Raw genomic sequence first — 21,860 nt, 5'->3', positions numbered from 1 at the left:
TTTCTTTTAAATATATTAATAATGTATTGTAACAATAAATTAGCTCCCTTTGGAAGATGTATTGGCACATCGTACACAAAAGAGACCCCAGAGAAGACCCAGAACTCCTGGGAGGACTTTACATCCCGTCTGGTCTGGGAACACCTTGGGATCCCCAGAATGAGCTGAGGAGAGGCATGTCTGGGATTCTCTCCTGGACCTGCTGCCCCATTAGACGAGCAGAAGACGATGGACGGATGGATGGATAGAGAAGTTGTGTAATATTTCTTGAATACAGTTAAAAAAAAAGGAAAACAAATTGCAACCATCAATCTTTATTTTATATCTACAGGAAATATCAATGTTGGAATTCGGTTCTCCGCATAAATAAACCTTTAATAGCTGCAGGATCTGTCATTAACATTTCGGCTGGAGGTCCATCCAATCTGGCCTAATGCACCAAAATGTCTGGGGCTGACTCTAAAACTGCAGCTTTGTTGTCATTTGTTCATCTCCCAGTTATCTGGTGATTACTTCACCATTTAAAAGTGGCAGCCTGATTGAATGGCTGATGGGGAGCACTCTAGTATGGTGTGTGTAGTGATTAGAAAAGATTTATTTTATTTTCCTACAGCTGAAGTGCAAAAACTGCTGATTCTAAACACATCTCTCATTTTTAGTAAAAGCTAATGAATGAGCAGATCCTCAACATGCAATAACTTTGTTATTCTAGCATGTGTCATGTTTCACTTTAGGTGAGGCAAACTAAACATAAAGAATCGTTTTTTTAATGGCTAACTTCCAGTATTCTAAATTATGATGCAGCTGTTTGTTTTGTTTTTCAATTTTGTGATGCCGGATTCACAGCAGATGATGGATCAGAAAATTTTCTGCTGATGATTTGATGAGTCTAAGGGAAAAAGCAGCCATGGTGGAACATGAAAAACCCAAGTGAGCTGACCACCATTCAGAGACCATAATGGTAGATAAATTGGCTAAGTTTGCACTTGCTAAGGCAGTCACTGATGAGAGTAATATTTGTTAATATCAAATTGCATACAATTTGGGTTGATACAGCAATTGTGTCAGGACTACATATAAAATCTGTGTGAAGTCTCCCCAATATCGTTCTTTTCATAACAATAATGTACATTTTGATTGTTTGCTGAGCCAATGTCTCGTACCCAAATTGTATTTATTGCTTTGTTACTCAGAAAGGATGTCTGGGTCTTGTTTAGGCTTTTAAATATTGGGCTAGCATCACTAAATCACCCCCATCTGTGAAACCAGCTTGTCCTTACACAAGTCAGCTGATGGAAGACTGTTGCTACATCACATTGTGAGCCAGGTAACAACAGCCACACTACATCACTCTTTTACCAAAACTGAGATGGAAAAATTACACCTTTATTCTGCCTTGGGTTTTTTTGTGAGTGTGATTAGTGAGAAAAAAACAGAAGCATCTTTCTCTAAATAATCTTTTAATAATTAAAAAATATAGATTAATGCTCACATGTACTTGTTAAACCGGAGTGGTACAAGATGGATTCTCATGTGTTAGTGAACGCACAGATACCACGATAATTCAGCTTGCAGGCAATGTTGTGCAAGTTAAACTCAAAACTCAATTATGTGAGTCAGATGTCTGAATATTTGGGTGATTCCTGATATTTAAATACAAAGACTGATTGAGATTCTTTAAACAGCTGGTTATCTGCCAGTTTTGCTATTGTATATTGGCTTTATAGTATATATGTAGATATGTATCAGTTCAGTCTTGTTCCATTTTGGAGAACCTCAGAAATGTTTGTCATACTTGATACAACCTGCCAAGATGCTGTCTCTAAAAACACTAACGTACAAGCAGTAAATGTCGCCTTCATATAACGTAAAAAAGTGTATTGGAAATGACCAGAATTTGGGAAAAAATTCAGTTTAATCCTGAAGGGATGAGCTGTAGGACTTTGGTGTTGTAGCTGTGTTACGATGTCCTCTGTGAATACACTTGCAGTATAAGATTCCTGTCATGCAGTTCTGCTTTTCTAAAACTATCACAGACTATACGAGATAACATCTGACACAAACAGATCTATTGGGTGGGGGGTGGATAGTACAGCTGCAGCATCTTGTTTCTCCCTTAAAGCATCATGTAAAATTCACATTTTTCATTGTATTCCATTTATCCTGAATGCCCAGTGGTGATGCTGAATGTTTGGGGATTATTTGTGAATTTTGTCTCGATGCGCTGTAGCAGAAATGTTGCTGCATCATGACATTAGTTGAAGGTCTGGCTTTCTCCCACAGTTATAATTGGCTGCTTAAATAGTGGAAATTGTTGGTGAAATTGGGATACTCCCAGTAACTGAACATAAAAGTTATGCTATCTGGCCTACGAAAAACAGTAAAACACATAAATTTTCAAAGCCACAATGTGTTCACTGTCGTCATTTTGTCCTTTATTGCTTCCCTTGTCCTCTTTTAAACTTGCTACAATTCAAAAGTAGATGGGTTACACCCAAGATTGGCCTGCTCTTTTCAATTCTCACCCTTTTTTTTTTTTTACACCTTCTTTCCACTCTAGTTGTTTCCACATCGGGGTAATTACGATTCAGCACTCTCCTGAAGGCTCCAGCTGTAAAATTCAATCAGCAACCAAGCAAGATTTAACTCCCAAACTCCCATATGTTGAGCTTTTAGGCCTTATCCATTGATTTAGAAGTAAGCTTGTTTCTGTTTGGCTGTAGTGAAACTATTGTAGCTCTGGTTTATTTGATTGCAACAACATTGGAAATATATGCATGTTGAGATGTAAAGATTGCAGCAGATGGGGTTTCAGCAGATCTTTGCCAAGATGAAGCAAACTAAGCAGAAGTTGGGAATCTATATGGAGAATCCTTTTGTCTCGCTCTTATCTCATTTCCCTGAACTTCTTGATTTAAATACCATTTTGTTTTGTTCAATGTTATATATACACAAGAAGATTTGTTTTTCAGGATTATTTTTGTTTTACTAGCATGGTGTATGTGGCGTAATTGGAGTCGATTGGCAGTCATTTTATGCTAAAGTTGAGTTTTATCGAGTGAAACTGGAACCGAACTAAACCAAAAAGGTTGGATTGGAAGAAAGACTTCAGATTAAAGTAAAAGTTCTCTGCAGATTGCTGCAGAGTTGGAGGATATTTATATTAGCCCTGTTTTTTCATTAGATTTTTATCAGTAAATTGTGCTGAGAAAATAACCTGTCTGCTAAGTTATTTTAGAACTTTAAAACTGCTTATTAAATCAAATTGATGTTTATTAAAACAACTTTTTAAGACACCTTTTGTTTTCTTGTAATTTTGCTTTCGCCCATTCCCACAATCTGTTACTTTATCCAGTTTGTTGTGAATTAGTTGATAAACCAGTCACTAATTAATTTATGACTAACTCAACAACAATAGAAGGAAAAGTTTAGATGTTCAAAAGAAACCGAAATCTTATTCTAAAAGTTAGATTTTTCCTGATTAGCATTTCTATGACAACCAAAGTCAAATACATTTTATGTATGTCTAAAGTGTAAAGACTGTGCTAGATACCATGGATTAATGTCGATAACAGCTAAACAAACACATTTTCTAGTAAAAGATACATAGTAGGTGGCACACACTTTTTTAACTATACATTACTGACCTTTCGGATCCAGATGGGGATCTAATTTATTTATTATTATTCATATATATATATTTGATAGAACACAAAATATTCAGGTTTGGTCATTTTTGACTTATTTCTGATAAGTGACTTGTGTAACAATTAATATGTTGCAACGGCTTCTTTCTGCTGAAAGCTGGCACAAGTGGTGTCTAATGTGAAGTGTACCATTTTGACAGTGCTAGAATATTTCTTCCAAACCAAATGCAAGGTCTTCTGAGTAAAGAAGAGTTTGCATGTTGAATCTTTTACACCCCCTCCTCTGCTTCTGCTGCATTTCCAACTGTAAAAGCAAGTTAACTGGGTAGAAATGTAGGTAGGAAACTCAATAAGAAGTTCTTATCAATAACTTTTGGGGGAAAATTTGAGGAAGGGGAGTGTTGAGCATATCTAATTGTTAAAACTTGTTTTAGCTCTATGCTTCAGTTATATTAGTGCATGGTTCCTCTTAACCTTGACATATTAAAGCCATTGTCTGCTTTTAGTGAGCTGTGGAAAAATAGAGTAACTTTCCAGTCAGATTACAAATTTAATGTTTTGAAGAACAGATAAAAAAACATTGACTACCTGGATTGTGTTTTGTCTGATTATGTTCCTCTACAGCAAGTTGTCCAGACTTTCTTAAAAATCTATGGATGTTGCAAACTTCCTCTAACTTTGAACTGATTCCAGTTCTGTGTTGCAGAGTTGAAACTTACGACATAGTCAGAAGCTACAACACCAAGTTTTAATTTCTTCTCCTTATGCTAAAAGCAAGCAAACTGGAAGTTGATGTTGGTAAAAACCCTTTGTTTCTTGCTGCTACATCTTTTTGTGGAGTTCATAGTGACCTTGCACAGGTTACAAAGGGTAACCACGATGACAGTCATCCATTCGAATGGTGGCATTCGTTCTTAGTGCTGCTAAAAACGATGCTTTTCATATTTGCAACCGGAGCGTTTCTTCCGCACTCAGCAGCTGACCAAGACATCTGTCAGCACTCCTGCAGAAGGAGGTGTCTGCTCAGAGGATGTCCTGTTATACATAAAATGCCCAATTTGGGACCTTACTGTGGAAATGCACACGAGACGGTTATGAAGAATTCATTTCCAGGGTAAAACATTCTGGGTCTTAGTCGTATGGACGTTTAGTTGATCTACTGCAAGGCTCTTCAGCCTTTAGATGTGTCCCTGATCCAGCACACCTGAATCAAAAGGCTGAATTACCTCCTCTGAATGCAGCCAGGTCCTCCAGAGTCCTGCTAATGACCTGATTATTGGACCCATGTGTGCTGAAGCACAGACACATATAACAATTGCAGGACCTCAAGGACTGGAGCTGAAAACCCCTGATTGCAATTTCTTTTGGCAGTTTTTGTTGTGCATCTTCTCTTCGAAAAACTGTTGTTACTCTTGAATTTCAGCGATTCATTGATGATCTCTGTCCCACTCTATCCAGCACTTATTTGTCCTAGGGATGAATTTGATTTTAGCTGACCATAATAGCAGTTTGTATTTTCGGTTATCTGAACATATCTATAGTCATGTGAAAAAATTAGTCCCTCCCATTAATTATTCAGCTAATTCAAAAGAGATGTTAACACATATAAATGTGTAATGTTTTTGCTCATTAAGCAAAAGTAACAACAAAAATGGGCCTTAACTGTTCTGGTGGAAAATTAAGACACCCTTACCCCTAATAACTGCAGTGAGAAGTGTCCTGTAGCCATTTACCAGTTTCTGACATCTGCCTTGGGAAAAAGTCGCCCCACTCGTCCTCACTTTAAACTGAGTGATCTTTGAATGGTTGCTGGCTGTGTAGCCCGTTTCAAGTCACAGCACAACTTCTTGACAAGAAAAAAACAAAACAACAACAACAAGGTTATTCGGATGGTGTCCATCCGAATAACCTTTTAGAGTCAGGACTCTTTAGCTAAAGCGGAAGTGCGTCAGCGGTCGGCATGATAAGCAACCGTTGACGCATTAAAAAGTCAGTAAGGAAGGAGGTAGGAAGAGGAGCCTGAATGCTCCTGCCTAGGAACTCCATGACTTCCCTTACTGGTGCTAAGAACCCTTAAGGTATCCCAAAATCTTTTGCGTGAAGTGACGTATTAGCACAGTCCTCTCACGGAAATCAATGAAAATGTCCGGAGAGGAGAGAGTGCGCACTTTGTAGTTAATTCTCAGAAGGCTGTAGGCCCGGATTGGACTAGAATCATCCTTGTGGGTTTTCGGATGGAGCCCTGGGCTTTGACTAGATCTCCACAACTTTCCATCTTTGAATCTGCAGCCAGTCTTGGTAGATTTACTGGTATAATTTTGGGTTTCTGTCATTTTGCAGGGTGCAGTTATGCCTCGGCTTTAAGTTTTCTACTGATGCTGCCACTGTTTCTTTATGCGCCGCCTGATGGTGGATTCAGGACTAGAGAATCCTGAAACCATTACACTTCCCCTCCAAGTGTCACAGTTAGTATGGAGGTCTTTTCAAGTCCACTGTTCTGACATCTCATTTATTAAGTGGGAGTAAATGTTGGTTTCCTGATAGATTTCACACCAGGAACTGCAGTTTTGTCCTTTTTTGCATTATATAAATTTGTTTGTAGTATTCAGTTTCGTTTATTTTTTATAAATCTACAATTTCCCCCAGAATGGCTAAAAGTGGTAACTTCATGTCCAAGTATGTTGGCAAAGCACATACTGTCATAAGGTGTCGTGCTTTTTTATAGGAATGTACGCAAGACCTTGCTTCCCTCATGCACAGTGTTGAGTCTCACTTTATAATCACTTTAAAGTTTAAATAGAAAATCTGAGCAGATTAAGGATATTGTAGTCAAGCAGATTAGTTGGTGGATTCATTCAGCACTTAGTTTTCATCTAATATCATCTAAAGCATTTTTCAAATCAGTTTTTCCACATAAAGCACCATGAAAAAGTGTAACTGCAAATAAGCTTGAAAAGAAAGCTTTTCAAACATTACAAGTTTAGACCCAATTTATTAGAAATGTTTGGATCAATCAGACAAATTTGCAATCCTTTCATAATAAACTTAAAAAAAACAGATTAAATTTTTCTTCAACACTCAACATGTCAATAGAAACTTCTGTTTCATCATATTTTTACAGGGAGAGCGGAAAAAGGAAAATATGCCAAAAAAGAAATGTGTAGACACACATAGAAGGGGAACACACACAAACAGAGCCGCTCATTCCTCCCTGGCTCTTTAATGACAGGGAGTCCCAGAAGTCATCTGTAGGTATAAGGTAAACCCTGTAAATCACCTTTGCTAATAGCTGTCAGCATACGGGCCCTCATGGAGAAAATCTGTATTGAGAATGTGTGCAAGTCACAGTGACAGTTTATTAAGAAGGATCTGCTGTAATTGGCTTTCTTCTTTTTCCTCTAATTGGTGTCACTTTAAACATGGCAATAATTAGGCCAGAACTCCTTTGAAATTGTATTTATTGTTGTTAGCTGAGCAGTTCTTTTAAGCTTTAGGACCAATTATGGGTCGAGAGGGTAAAAACATTATTCTCCCTACTTTTCCATAGCTGAAAACAATAATTTAGCCCGACTCTTATAGAGATGGAATGTTAATGCTGTCAAAGCACAAGCATTCTTTTCCACTTTCCACCCTTAAGATGTGTCAGAAATTACCATACACAAAAAAGCCTCAGGAACCTGATGGCTTGTTCCATTAAACTCCCGAGGATGTCTTAATTAAATATTCAGAAAAAAGGGAAAGTTGTAAGACTGAGTAACTGAAGTGCAGAAGAAGATTTAACCATTAGGCAAAATGACACAGTTGACAGAAGTCTGAAGATATCAGGGCCTTCATTAGTTTTACATGGATTAAATAATTTGGTTGGTGCTGGTGAATTAGTTCTTCCTCTTTGCCTGTTTCTACCTGGAACAAACATAATTATCTGTGAATATTTCACCATGCACCATGGATATCTTTATCAGCAAGGATATGAGCCAGTCTGGCTCAAGAGAGTTTCCATTAAAGCCTCCCCATCTTCTAGTTTCCATTGTTACTCCCACAAAGACATGAGGAAAACCGGAGAAAATTGCCAAGGTGAGACTATTTTAGGATAGAAACATCTGCCAATACGCCAAAAAAGATTTAAATAGGTCTACGATGAATGAATCTTAAGTACTGATATGCCTAATTTATTTATATAGCATACTTAAAAACAACGAGATGACCAAAGAGCTTCCCAGTTACACAAACAATCATAAAACAACTGTAATAAAAATGAATAAAACACAGAATTACAATTTCTATAAACTACTCGGCGTCTCATGCTCAAAGACCAGGGAAAAGAGAAGAGTTTTATCAAAGGCGGAGGCTTATTCACATGAATAAGATGAGGCTAGACCATTCAGATATTTTAAGTGAGCAATACAATTCAAAAATCAATGTCACAGGAAGGCATTGAAGAGATTTTAAACCTGGAGTTATGAGTTAATGCTTCTTTGTAACGGGGAAAAGACGAGCTGCAGCGCACTGAAGTATCTGCAAACGCTGCATTGTTGATTGATCCAGCCCAACACGCAGTAAAAGGACTTAAAATGGTCCAGATGAGGGTTGATCCAAGGATAAATAACCTCATAGAGATCCTTTAAACCGGTGGTCTCACACTCAAATACTCGACGGCCGGCGTCCTGCAACTTCTAGATGTGTCCCTTTAGTCTACACCTCTGAATCAAATGACTGAACATCCTCACTAGAGTGCAGTCCAGCTCTGCAGAGCTCTGCTAATGAGCTCATATATGAGTCAGGTGTGTTGATTTAGAGACGCATCTAAAAGTTGCAGGACGCCGGCCCTCGAGGACTGGAGTATGAGGCCTCTGCCTTAAAGAGAGATAAAGCTTTGTTTAAGCAATGAGCCGGAGTTGGAAAAAACTCTGTAAAAGAAAGATGGAGAGTCCCGTGAATGCATTTCTGCCCTTAGCCTTGTGCTTAGTATGGCTAAATCCACCTCTAATGAATTGTCAATGTGAAAATGGACTTGATAAGAGGTAGTTTATACTATTCACATCACATCAACAACCTTTTTCATTTTGCTGAGTGTCTTTACAGATATCCATCATTAATATTTTTTAAAGTCAGTTGCTTTTCATGCTGTGAGTTTTGAACAGCACCGGTAAAATGTGTGGAGCACGCCACTGCATTCCTGACTGCGTTATTTAGAAAGCAATGTATCGTAGAATCTTATCAGTCTACACTGATTCTGAATGGTGTTGGTTCAAAATAACTGTGAAATGTATTTAGTATGAATCATAATAAACAAAGTATGCTGTTCGGCTCAAGTGCAGACTCTCTGGGGTGTGCAGAAATTGTTTGCTTCTTTAAAGCTGTGAAAACCTTTTTATTTGGGAGGGGGGAGGTTCTGTAAAGCTATTTCGTATGTAGTTTATTCTATTTTAATGATTTATATTTTAATATATTCTTTTCATTGTATTTTCCTTATAATAATGTATTTTCTTAAGTCGTTAAAGCCCTGTCCATCATATTTAACCATAACATTATGCACATAAACTTGCTTTCCCTTGCCTTGCATTAATCTATTTCTTTAGGATTTTTGTCCCATCAACTGGAAATGTGCCTTTTCTACAAACCAACACTGACATCTGGTCATCGCATCTGCTCCTGCTAGCAAAATTAGGGCTATAACCCAAAATTATGCTATATATAAACTTTTAATGTTCTTAAAAACTCATTAGCAGGCCGTATCATGCAACATTTTTTTCTCACACAGCATGGATTTCTGTTCAAGCAGGACTGCATAATGTCCTACTCTCCACATCTAAATTGGCCAGTGTGCATTACCAGGTAATTTTAGGTTCAGCGGGATTTTTTTTTGCCTTGCTGGGCTGAGAACCTCATAAAAATCTGGAAGCAGCAGGAATGAGATATTAGTCCCCTGCTGGCTGCAATAGGCCTGAACTGCTCCCGAACAAAAGCAGCTCAATGGGGAAAAATCTGCCTTTAAAGGTAAAAGCACAGGCTGTTAATAATCACCTTCGCCGACCCTATTGCATGTGGTAGCATCATACATTGCTTGAAAAAGGAACCAAAACCTCATATCTGCTGTATGAAGTCAACAAATAAACTGTAACCCTCCATTTTTAACACAATTTTGTTGCATACGGCTTCAAGGAAGTAGCTTTAAACTGTCAAAGAAGACATATTTCTGATGCAATCGTACTAAATCAAGCCAGTCGTATTGTGAGTGAGTCTTAAATATATTTATTAGCATTTTCCATGTCTGAAGATGCTGCTCAAATCCTAACTGTGCATGTGGTCTTGAGATGAGATTGTGGGAGCACTGTCAGTTAATAGAGCTTGGCAAGAATGTAAAATGGAATTGAATTTACTTTTATTATAGCTTGAAGAAGGGGGAAAAAAAGCATCTAGTTTTGTGGTTCGTAGTTGTTAAATGTAGCCAGCAGCATTGGTCATTTTATTATGTTGTTGCTGAGAAAAAGATGAACAAGAATGAGCCGTTGTGTTAAATTAACTGGTTAGTAAGTTGAGTCAAATGGTGCTTTAACAAAGCATTGGTTTAAGGGTGTGCAAACACGAGGAGCAAGGATTTTGCAGCTTCTATAGCATTTTCTTGCTAACATTTATTTTCATTCAGCGTAACTGTGCAGGACATGAGACACTGAAGGCCGGGGAAAGTGAGCTATGGTCTTTCTTTAAATCACGAAAACCTGGTGACTTGATCGGGGGAATGCACACTTTAAAACCTATTCCTGCTATGAAGACTGCAGCTCAACCGTAAAAAACAAAATAACAGACATCAGGGGGAGAAACTCCTCTAAAACGATGAGAGGAGAGTAAATGTGCCTCTGGAGAGATTGACAGACCAAGGAGCAGGGTGTAAACCTTCATGTGTACTGTGCACAAGTGGAAGCAGAGTAATATGAGCCTCTCAAGTTAGCAGCAGAGCTTGGCTAGAATCGTCTCGTATTTTAAACGTTCAATACGGGACGGGTTTTTTTTATTTCCCTCCATGTATCAAAGTTGTCTCCAGTGCAGCATCATCTTGCCAATTAAAAGCCCAGGAGGATGGATTTGTTTCAGTGTAAGACTGGGATGATGGGAGCGAAGCGGGCAGCCAATGATGTTATGTTTTCTAAAAGGTATCAGATATGTGAGCCTTTGTTTTAGGCATAAGACTTTCTGCTAGTAAAGTAAATTATTATTTTGATGGTATGTGAAAACTGCTTATTTAAATTAATTGTTAATGAATTAACAGAGTACTGTAAAGCTGAACAACAAATGAGTATTTAATAGATTAATAAATCAATGATGAAAAAGTTATATCACAAATATATAAGGCACAGCTGAAAATTCATTCATTTTGTCAATATCCATATTTCATGCCAACACAATGCCATTTCTGCCTTTTTCTTCTTCTTTTATTAGTTTAGTTAATAAACTGTATACATGGATGTGTTATAGTGCTATCTACATTTCCTGGTCATTATTTTGACCATTTACTGCATATTTGTTGAAATTCTGGTTTTGTGTCTAAAACCATGGGATGCAGAAATTGCCTCAGTTTAAAAACTGCTATAAAAAGTATACAACATCCAAAAATGCAAAAGTGTGAAATGGTAATGGAGCGAAAAGACCTGCACCAGATCTTGCCGCCATTTGTGATTACTCGGTTTTCATTTTATTTAATTTAATTAACACCACAACCCTAAATAAGCTGAATGACCTGTTAATACCAATGCCAGTATCAAATATTTAGCGGCGCCCAGGTGACATCGTGATCAGATGCCCAAACCACCTCAGCTAGCTTCTTCTGGTGCAGAAAAGCAGCCGCTCTACCTTGAGCTCACCATGGATAACAGATCTCACCCTCTCTCTGAGGCTGAGCCCAGCCACCCTCCAGAGGAAGCTTGTTTTGGTCCCTTGTATCTGGGATCTCGCTCTTTCGGTCCTGATCCAGACCTCTTGACCACGGGTGAAGGTCAGAACGTAGATGGACCAGTGAATTGAGAGCAGACTCAGAGGAACTGACTTTGATCCTGCCGCCATGACAGTTTATGAGTCAGATGTGGTTCTGGGTTCTTTTGTGACCTCTGGAATGGGTCATCGAAGCACTCTTGGAGTAATTTTGGTCGTCCTGTGTATCGTGTTTTCTACATTTGTGGATAATGCTTCTCACAGAGGTCCAATGGAATGCCAAAGCCTTAGAAATGTGTTTGTAACCCTTTCCAGACTGGATGTCTGACTTTGGTTCATGTGTTTCTTGTTGAGACCTCATGGTGTCAAACAGGCTCCTGTGAAGGCTTGAGAGCTTTCAGGTGGCCCATTTGTTTTCCCTTCTCTGTGGTAATTGGTTTGGCTCGTTAAAGACTCAGTGGCACCTGTGGAGTGGGTGTGATTGGGTATAAAGGTGGTTTCAGCACTTGGGAGGCTCACTCTTCTCCTCTCCATCTCCTTCAGGAAGATTGGTTGGGAAAATGGGGCAATGTTTCTGGTTATTTGGTCCAACTTCCTTATCATACTTCAGACAACAAGATATTTTTCTATTAACCGAACTCTCTTTTCTTTTCACAGTGAACTTTTTTTAGTTAAATAAAATTGAGCAGGCTATGTTTTGTCTGTGGAGTCTCTTCTTTTTGTTGCCAACTGTGAGCCAGGTTGGTAACACTCCATTTAAGTGATTTTCACAGGTTTGGCAATGACGGAGCCTGTGGTGGCTCATGAAAATTAACTTTGCCTTCCAAAAAAAAAATCTTTTTTTCAGTTAATTCAAGATTCATTAAGAGGAGAGGGGGGCTTTACCATGTGACTGTGGAAAGCTACTTTGTCTGCTACTGCAAGGCGAAACTGGTGGTTTAAGTGCCACTAAGACATTTATAGAGAAGTAAGAGAAAGAAAAAAGCCCTGAACAACAAAGTCCTCACAGAACCGCCTGCTTGTCCAGATGACAGGTTTGTTAAAGCAGATGTATGATGGCGCCTTTGACTCCAATTCCAGCAAAAAACAAACTGCAGGGGATCTTGATATGTGCTAGTTAGCTTACTCTGGTGGGACAACAGGAAGTTTCTCTAGGACTTTCATGTAGGGGCATGTCAGGGTAACAGCCTACAGTCATTAGCAATGTTTACATGCACAAAATATCATGACCAGATTAAAATGTGCTTGGATTAAATAATCAGATCGTACAGTTTATATGGGCACACAATCAATTAATCCGATCATTACATCTATATGCACCTGGTTTTATTCAGAATAGAAACACTCTGACATGTGCAGTTATCAAATTCCCCTAAAAAAGACAGAAGAAGCAGCATTTCTGTCGTTGGAAGGGCTTCTTCTGCAAACAAAGCAGTTTTATATGAGTTTATTTGTCTTCTGAGTGCCCAAGCTGGACTTTCACCACGTTCTAATTACGACTGAAACGTTACCGAGTAAGCAACAATTTTTAGCTCGATGCAACCTTTCGAACAGAAAGGTTGCATCGGGAGCCTCAACAGTTTTGCTTCCTGAAGTATTTCTGCCACTCAGCAATGCGGAAATACGTCCCCTTTACGTTGGGCCCACATGTGCACTCAGGTCTGTTTGCCACATTCAGAATAACTTGAGCCTGATAAGCGTTTATATGAACGTTGATCAGATTTTACAATTTCATTCTGATTGAGCTTAATACGATCATAATATTCTGATTAGCTTGTTTACATGACACGTTTTTATTCCGATCGGCCTTTTAGTCCGATTACTTGTGTCCATGTAAAGGTAGCCAGAGGGACTTATGGGTAAGGGACAGGAGAGAAGAATGGTGTGCTTGTTCCTGAATTGAAGAATGTGCTCTCTTCATGGGTTCTGTCCAGACTGCCATCTAGCTGGTCCTCCTCGGGCTTCTGCTCCAACTTTTTCCTTTATACCTCCTTGCTGTTGGTGGCAGGAGGATGATGAATTAAACTAAATATAGAACAAGTTTCAGCTCTCAGTTGGACGACGTCCCTGAACAAAGAGCAAGAGTTTCAGTGAAATCGTCTTGTTCAACCTATATCCATGTGTTAGAAAAGCGAAGTCAACGTCCAGACCCACGTTTTTACAAAGGATTGACTCGTGCTTTGAGTACGCACATCACACTTTTCGAATTTCAAAAACATAAATATAAAATCAAGTTTGCTTTTCCTTCAACTTCATAATTACATAAAACGTTTTGCACAACAAAAATAAATGGATTTGAATTGTTTTTATTTTCTAGCATTCATCTTAAAGTTAGAAAAGTCATTGAAGAGACATATTTAAAAGTTGAACTTCTGTTTCAACACTGACTCATTTTAGTTCTGTGTCCAACGAGGAACATCTGGCTTCTCAATAATTGAGATTGTCTCCTACGTATTCTGTTCTTTGTGTGGCTGATGAATTGTTGGCCTACTGAAAGCTTTTTCTGTCAAAACAGGTTATTGTTGCTGCCAATAAGGCCAAAAATTATTGTGCTTTTATATTCAAATTGCAAGCAATACATTTTAAAGAATGTGCTAAACCATCTGCTGAGCCCGTAAAACAGGAGGATGACTGCTGTGTTCAAGGCTTAAATTAATGTCTTGAGGAATTAAAAGCATGGATGGTTTTTAAATGTTTCGATTTTGATGAAAATACGACTGAGGTGATGAGTTTTAGTCCGAATGCCACTGCTGCTTGTTCTTCTCGAGTAGACGTGGGATGTCTGGCAGATTACAGAAAGCCTTTTGTCACAATCCTTGGTTTTAAACTGGATGGGCGGATCAGTGCAGCGGTGAAATCCAGCTTTCTTCACCTTAGACAACTGGCCAAAAATAAAAAGCATCTTGTCAAAAGATGACTTCGGTGATCCATCTCTTTGTTATAACTCAGCTGGATTACTGCAATTCTTTGTACCTGCGAGTAAATCATCATTACTGCGCCTTCGGTTGGTGCAAAATGCTGCTGTATGGCTTTTAACTGGAACAGAGGAGAAGGAGTATCACTCCCATTTTATCCTCTCTGCACTAGTTCCTTGTATATCATAAAGTTCATTTTAAAACGTTTATTTGCTTTTAAGTCTTTAAACAGTCCTGCCCCTCCCTGCCTCTCTGAGCTGCTGTACCTGCCCTCCCCTGGTGGAGGTGCAGAGGACACGGTCGAAGCTCAGGGGAGAAAAGCTTTTGCTTTTGCAGCTCCCAATTATGAACCGCTTCTCCGCTGTAAATTAGAAAAGCCTCTTCACTACACATGATTAAATCTGCTCTTAGCATCAATTTTTAATTTCTTCCTTTCTGTGTTGCATGTTCATGTTCCTACATTTACTTGGATTTTTTAGATTTGGCTTGGCTAGACCTGGTGAACTGCTGTCAGATTATAAATATGCTTTCATCACCATTTGTATAATTTATTGACGATAGCTACTTATTTACTAGCAAGTCAACAACACTTAGGGGCTATTTTCAGTCTGTCAGCTGCAAACCGTTCTCAGGAGGTCACTACTTAAATCAGCAGGTCTGCATTTTATTTTTATCCAACATTAACTTCAAATAATTCTGCAAGTCAGATATTCTCGTGGTTCCATAACCTAAAACCAAATGCTGATGATATTGTCTTTATGCTTAATCTATTTAAAATCTCATTTACCAAATTTCTGAAAGGTTTTCTGGTGGAATTAACAGGTCTTGAAATGAGATTTGAGTCAATCAGAGGGAGAGAACAACAGCTCATTCTTCATCATATTTTTTTACTCATAACTTCATTTGTGGACTAATTTGTTTTGATTCTCTTTGAAGGTGTGGATGGGAATTTAATGTCAGTAGAAATCTATTCAGTAAGAAAACTTTGAGGCATTAAAATACTTATTTTGCCCACAATGTAGAATATTTGTATGTATAATTGTATGTATAATTTTATTATATGTATAATAACCCCTGTGTGGATTAAAGAAAGTTAATATAAAATTGACATTGCCGTTTAATAATTTTTACACAGAACAATCAGTTGAAATGTCTTTAAAAATGATAAATTTATGAATACGATGAGTGTATTTAATGATTTTCTACATGGGTTTTGCAACTGGATGTTATGTAAATTTAATATGTGCATTTCTGGTGTACTTAAGCGTCTGGAGCAGTTTGATTCGTGACAGAATTTGTCTTAAAAGTGGCCACAACCAACTACAAAAGAAATTCAAGCATTTTCAAAGTAAATTTGACAAGCAGTTGATTATTTTTTTGTTTTATGCGGTCTAACATTAGGATGAGGGGCGTCATGAGTGTCTGAGTAGCACCAATCTTACATGATGCACACAGTGTGGTCGGGGATTGGGAGGTCTAGATTCCACAGAAATAGGGACAGTTTCTGTGTCTCATATGTCAGAGAGCTCATTAGGAACTTTGCAAAGTGTGGTAGCTTGTTTAAAGGTTTTAACATGTGATTAAGTTTGTATTTAGGGAATAATTTGTGGTTAAAATGAACAAAACAAAAATATTGGCCTCACTAATGATCTATATTAACCCTGTGCTTCCAAAACACTCGGGAGGCAGAACTACAGCGCATACTCCCAATAGTCAAGGACAAGACTTTAGCTGACAAACAAAAGGAGTTTGCACAGATGGCAGGTTTGGGGGTGGAGGGGAGTGGAGATGGATTTCAGAGGTAATTAGAGATGACATTCTCCCAAGACTGCAGCAGCGTCAAAGTCCCTCTCTGCAAGGAACTGCTTGTTTCCAGGGGAAAATGTTAGGAAAGACCCCCGTAGATTTGATGCACCGAATCCCTTTATGCTCTTCTTCAGTAAAGCAGATGGCTGACGACTTGCTGACGCTGAAAGTTATCGCACTGAAAGAAACATGAAAGTGTTTGACCAAGCGAGGTCTGGGTGGACAGGAAAAGGTGAGGAGAAGATGGAGCGGTGTAAAGGAAACTCCATTAAGACACCCAGCTGGTTTCATTGCTCTGTGTTTTGGGAAGCAGCTTGCTATACCTGCCTCTCAGGATAATTAGTATCTTATTTTTAAGGAAAGCGGCTCAGATTCTTTACGGCATCACACAAAAACAACATGTGGACACTCTAAAAGCTTTACCAAGGCATTCCCAATTATATTTTTCTTGTATAAAGGAGGAGAAAATACAAGGGAATGTGTTTGGATGTCTTGTCTAGATAAAATACAGTTATGAAAGGCTAATCCATGGCCTCTGCTAAGTATTTATTAAATTTGTATTTCATGAAAAGGAATGTAAAGCTCAAGTAGGTAATCCTTGATTACCTATGTATGATGCTTAGTGTGATGAAAATTTCAGAGTTAAGCATGTCTCTCAGCGACAATGTGGATTGCAAACGGCTACATTAAAATGCAATAAAACCGTCTGCTTCTCTGGTTGTGAACAGCATCCTCTGGAAAGCCTGAGACGAAGACGCTTCGCCAGTGAGCAATCTGACGTCATCCGTTATCTCCTAAGAATTGAGCCCAGACTGCCAGATAAACTGAAAATAAATGAAGGAATCTAGATAGAAAAGGTAACTTTTGCATGTATTGAAAAAAACATTCAATTTAGTTCTACCATTGTTTATTTTTGGCTGCTGATCTAGAACACACAGGTTTTTACGCGGTTGTATTTTTTTTTATGAGTCAAGCAACCTGAGAAATTTTTATTATCAGAAGTGACAAGTTACATCTTCAATTCAAAAATACCTTATTAATCCCAGAGGGCAATTAAACGTTGTGACTCATATCATCCTGGTTTCTTCATAGCTGTTGTAGATGCTGATAGCAAACTTCGAATAAAGATAAAATGTCAGTAATTCAAGTAAAAAAAGTGGATTTACATAGATTCATTGTGCACATTATGTTTCATTTGTTCCTGTTAATTTCTATGATGATTGGATACAGCTAAGGGAAAACACAAAGTTTGTCAGAAGATTGAAAGAATGCATATCAGAGTGTGGCTTTTTCTCCTCTGCCCAGGTGACATTTTCCTGACATCTTTGATTTGGGAGAAACTGGAGTCTTACCACCAGGAATGCTGCTGTTGCAGCTCATGTCCTGGATAGATCTGCGCGCCGGCTCTTGAAGCTCTCACCCCAGCTGAGGCCCTTGAATGGGCTTTGCTGTACAATCCCCTCAAGCTATCATTGTTGCTTCTGCACCTTTTTCTTCCAGATGTTATGATTGGATACAGGCAGCGCTCTGTGAGCAGCCAGCTTCTTCAGTGATAATCTTTTGTGGCTTAACCTCCCCTTGGGGACTCTCATTGACTGTCTGCTGAACAACTGTCCCATTAGCAGGCTTCATAACACTTTTCTTTTTCTTCAGAATTTTTTTTGAGAAATCTTCTTTCATTAGCTGTTAGCCATAGACATAAAGGAAGAGAAACAGTTAAAATATTTCACTTTTTTCGTGTAATGAATCTACATGATAAGTTTCACTTTGTTGAGCTGCATTACTTAACTAAACTTTTGGATCATTTTAGATGCACCTGGATTACTTCTTTGATAATATGTACTTAAACCTCTTAGTTGTTTGCTGTGCAGATTGTAATTGACTGTTACACCTTGAAGATCTGATCTCTCAAAAGATATACATAAATAATATGCAAAATATTTCAGCACATGACTTTCTCAGTACTTGATAGTTTTAGAACATAACATAACATATTGCATTTGACATTTTAAAAGTTTTAAGCCCCCCCTGAACATGAGAAAATCCTCGTTATTAGATGCTGTAGCGCACATATTCCCTAGTTACTGGAGGAAAATAGGGAGTACCAATATGGTGGCCGGTGGCTTTAAAGCTACTCGTTCTAACAGCGGGCTATTAGCACTCCAGTGTATATTAGAGATCAGTGAGCGTAGCAGCTTTGTTGCTAACCAAAGTCGTACTTACACATTTTAACAGATTTTTGAGCGCATTGTGCTCATAGTCTGAAAAATAATATTTATTGAACTAAATATGATGGAGAAAGTCTGCCAATCTGGCGCAGTGTGAAAGTTTGTTAATCATTGACCTCATGGATTTCCGCCAAATATTTAGCGAGAGTAAAACAAAATATGCCTGCTACACTATGCCATTGTTTCCCCTCAATTTTATTAATAGAATTGTAATTTTGTGAGTGTAAAAGTGAAGTTTGCTTTATAATGTTGTACTAATTAAATTTATTCACGCTGTTTAACACAGCTGCCGACTTTTGAATATTGCATAAATTAACATTTCATTTCAGTTTCTTATTTAAGGCTCTAGCACTGTCACAAAGAATTTTTTTATTCAGAGATTTGAAATTATTTATTGGAAATATAGCATATTTTAATCAATGGGGCTTTTAACATGCTAGAACTCAGCAGGGGTCTTTTTTAATGAGGCGCAAATTTGCTTTCTGATATTTACATCAGCAGCGAACCGCCAGAGGCACACTGCCAAAGTCTCTAAGACATAGATTATATCTGGTGCTTAGCACCAGACAACGAAGATTAAGAAACTACTTTGCAAAAATAAAACAAACTTAAGCCCTCTGAGAAATAGTCTGTTCCCCCCTTTTTGATCTTTTCATAAAAGATAACCGAGATGCTGTTTCATATTTTATCCTCACAACTGTATCCCCATTTATGGACACATTACATTTATGAAAATAGTATAAATAAATAATTTAACTGCAAATTTAGCAAGAACGACTTGGGAAACACTGAAATGGTGAGCTCAGAAACGACAAGACTGGAAAACAATTGGCAGAAGACTTAATGTATCAGTATTTCCAGTGAGGAACTTAAAAGATGTCTATTAAAGTTTAAAACTTTTACATTGTCACATGTAACGACCAGAAACTTCAGAGTATTTTCTCGGAATGTGATGTAGCACAAAATGTGGAAATAACCCGTTTAATCAATGCATTTTACATGAAGGCCAAAAAAGTTTTCATTTCATCTGAGCAGAGGTCCTTCATCCCCATGTTTCCTTTGCCTGGACTTCTAAGGGCTTTGTCTCATATTTGGCGCCCTTCTTACCAGTCCTCCATCAAGGCCGGGCTCATGGACAGATTCCCACCTGCTGTGGATCTGTACAATTGTTCCTGAGTTACTGGATGGTTTGCAGTTGTGACATTTTTTTCTTCTTCTATTTTTGGATGCTGTCTTGTACAGTGCTCTGCAACATGATTAGAGTTTGGGGTATTGTTTTGACATAATCCTGCTTTAAATTTCTCCAACTTTCTCCCTGACATGTCTGCTGTGTTCTTTGGTCTTTGTGATGCTGGCTGTTCACTCATGTTCTCCAAAAAAAAAAAAAAAAACCTTCCTGGAGCAGCTGCATTCACACTAAGATTAGGGTATTATGGGTAGCGGCTAAACGGGGGGCCTCATACAAATGGACGCTACATTTTGAACATGTCAGTGTTTCCTTCTACTTTACAATCGTGCTCTATTTTGTTCGATTTCATGTTTGTCATGTACACAGTGGGCATGTTTGGGGCTATGTGGCTGTGATGACTGAAGTCCCGTCACTGATCCTGAAAGCCTGGGGTCTGCCGATCAGAAATCATTATGGATCAGCCCAGTCAAAAACAAAATGAATTAATTCACACAAACCATAATATAACAGCACAGTCCATCTGACCTCTCTCTCTCTCTCACACACACCTCTGCATTTAGCCTTACCTGAGGCTTCAGTCCAGTCCGCTCGGTGTATGGAGTGGGTTTGTAGCTGTAGGGTGCGAGGCGGCTAGCCTATCTCCTCATTAAATGTCACAATAAAAGCATTTGGTTCATAGGGTACTATTTGCAAAACTACAGATTTAGTCAAATTTGTTTTCATTTTAAAAACAAAGTGGCATCACAGCTTGAGGACTCATTTTGTTTCCTCTTCTGGTGAAGCTTTTAACTCATCAATATATAATGTAATCGATCTCCAGAAACTGCTGACAGAAAAAAAAAACAAAAACAAACTTTGAATCCTCGGTCAGGTGCTGTAGTTGTCTGTGCTTCATTTTGTTCCCCAGCAAATGGATATAAATTGGATTTTATTGTATAATCCTTCTTGTTTTGTCAAGGCCTTTCTCAGGTTGCTTGACTCTCATAATAAATCACTCTGTTAGGCCTGGCGCTGCCACGCGATAAGGCTACTGGAGCTCACCTCCACACGTCTGCCAGGCAGGACCCTCACATGTACCCACTACATTTTCAACATGACCAGTGGGGCTTTCATTTGCAGATGCTCCACTGCTCCATTTTCATTTTCACAAAGAACGTCTCACATTTGTCTTTCCTCTTACATTCGTCCCTCGGAGTTTTATGGTCCACTTGACAGCTCCTTCCCTACAATGTGTTTGAATTAAGTAGGGACTCTGAGACAGCTGAGGAGTTTGAGTGGCTCAGAGGGTTGTTAAAATCGCATAATGTGGAGATGTTTGCAGTTTTAAGTGCTACAATGTTGTTACCTGAATATAATGGGTTTGATTGTTTGTGTTTTTATACAGAAATGGTTTTCTACATGGGGTTTTTATTCTTTTTTTTGTTGCCTTCATTAGTCAAGTTTCACGTTTTCTGTCACAGTTTCTCTGTGTAATGAGATTCTTCCTTTGCTCTACCTTATGAAAGTCATCTGTTATTTATACTCGTAAGAGGAGTGTCTCTCTTCAAACAGGAGCAGGCTGGTACAGTGCCTGATGCAGAATCAAACAAATAGGTGGGAAGTGAGTAATTTGGTTTAGGTGTCAGAAATACAAAGTTATTAGATGGACTGAATTTATCTTTGCTATTTTATAACAACCAGACTATCTTCGCCTTGAAAGTTTCTCTGTTTTCTTTTCCCAATTTGTAGTTGTGGCTGGTTAAATGACACATTTTTCTTTCTCATTTCTTTGCCTCTAATTTCCACAGTACATCACAGTGCAGCAACTTAACTTCACTCAATAAAACTGTGTGGATCGTTCCAGTAGCAGTGACTATTCTGGTCTTTCTACATTTCCCCCAGAGTGGCAGAAAGGAGGTTATTTGATTTATTAATGCAAACACCCTATAACATAGTAACTGATCTGCTGATGTTGACCATCTACATAACTTTAGATACGGTAAGGCAGTTACAAGCCACAAGCTGCAAAAAAAATGAGATGTCATTGAGGCAGTGGCATTCCTTTAGACGCCATTTTCTCACAAACTGAAGATGACCTTCATAACACGCCTTGCATGGTAAGAATCTGCACACAGAAAAGATCCAATAACTTCTAGTTGTGAGACAATCA

This window comes from Fundulus heteroclitus, chromosome 23 (genome assembly GCF_011125445.2).
Source record: "Fundulus heteroclitus isolate FHET01 chromosome 23, MU-UCD_Fhet_4.1, whole genome shotgun sequence".
Classification (NCBI taxonomy): Eukaryota; Metazoa; Chordata; class Actinopteri; order Cyprinodontiformes; family Fundulidae; genus Fundulus; species Fundulus heteroclitus.
This window is presented reverse-complemented; position numbering follows the sequence as displayed.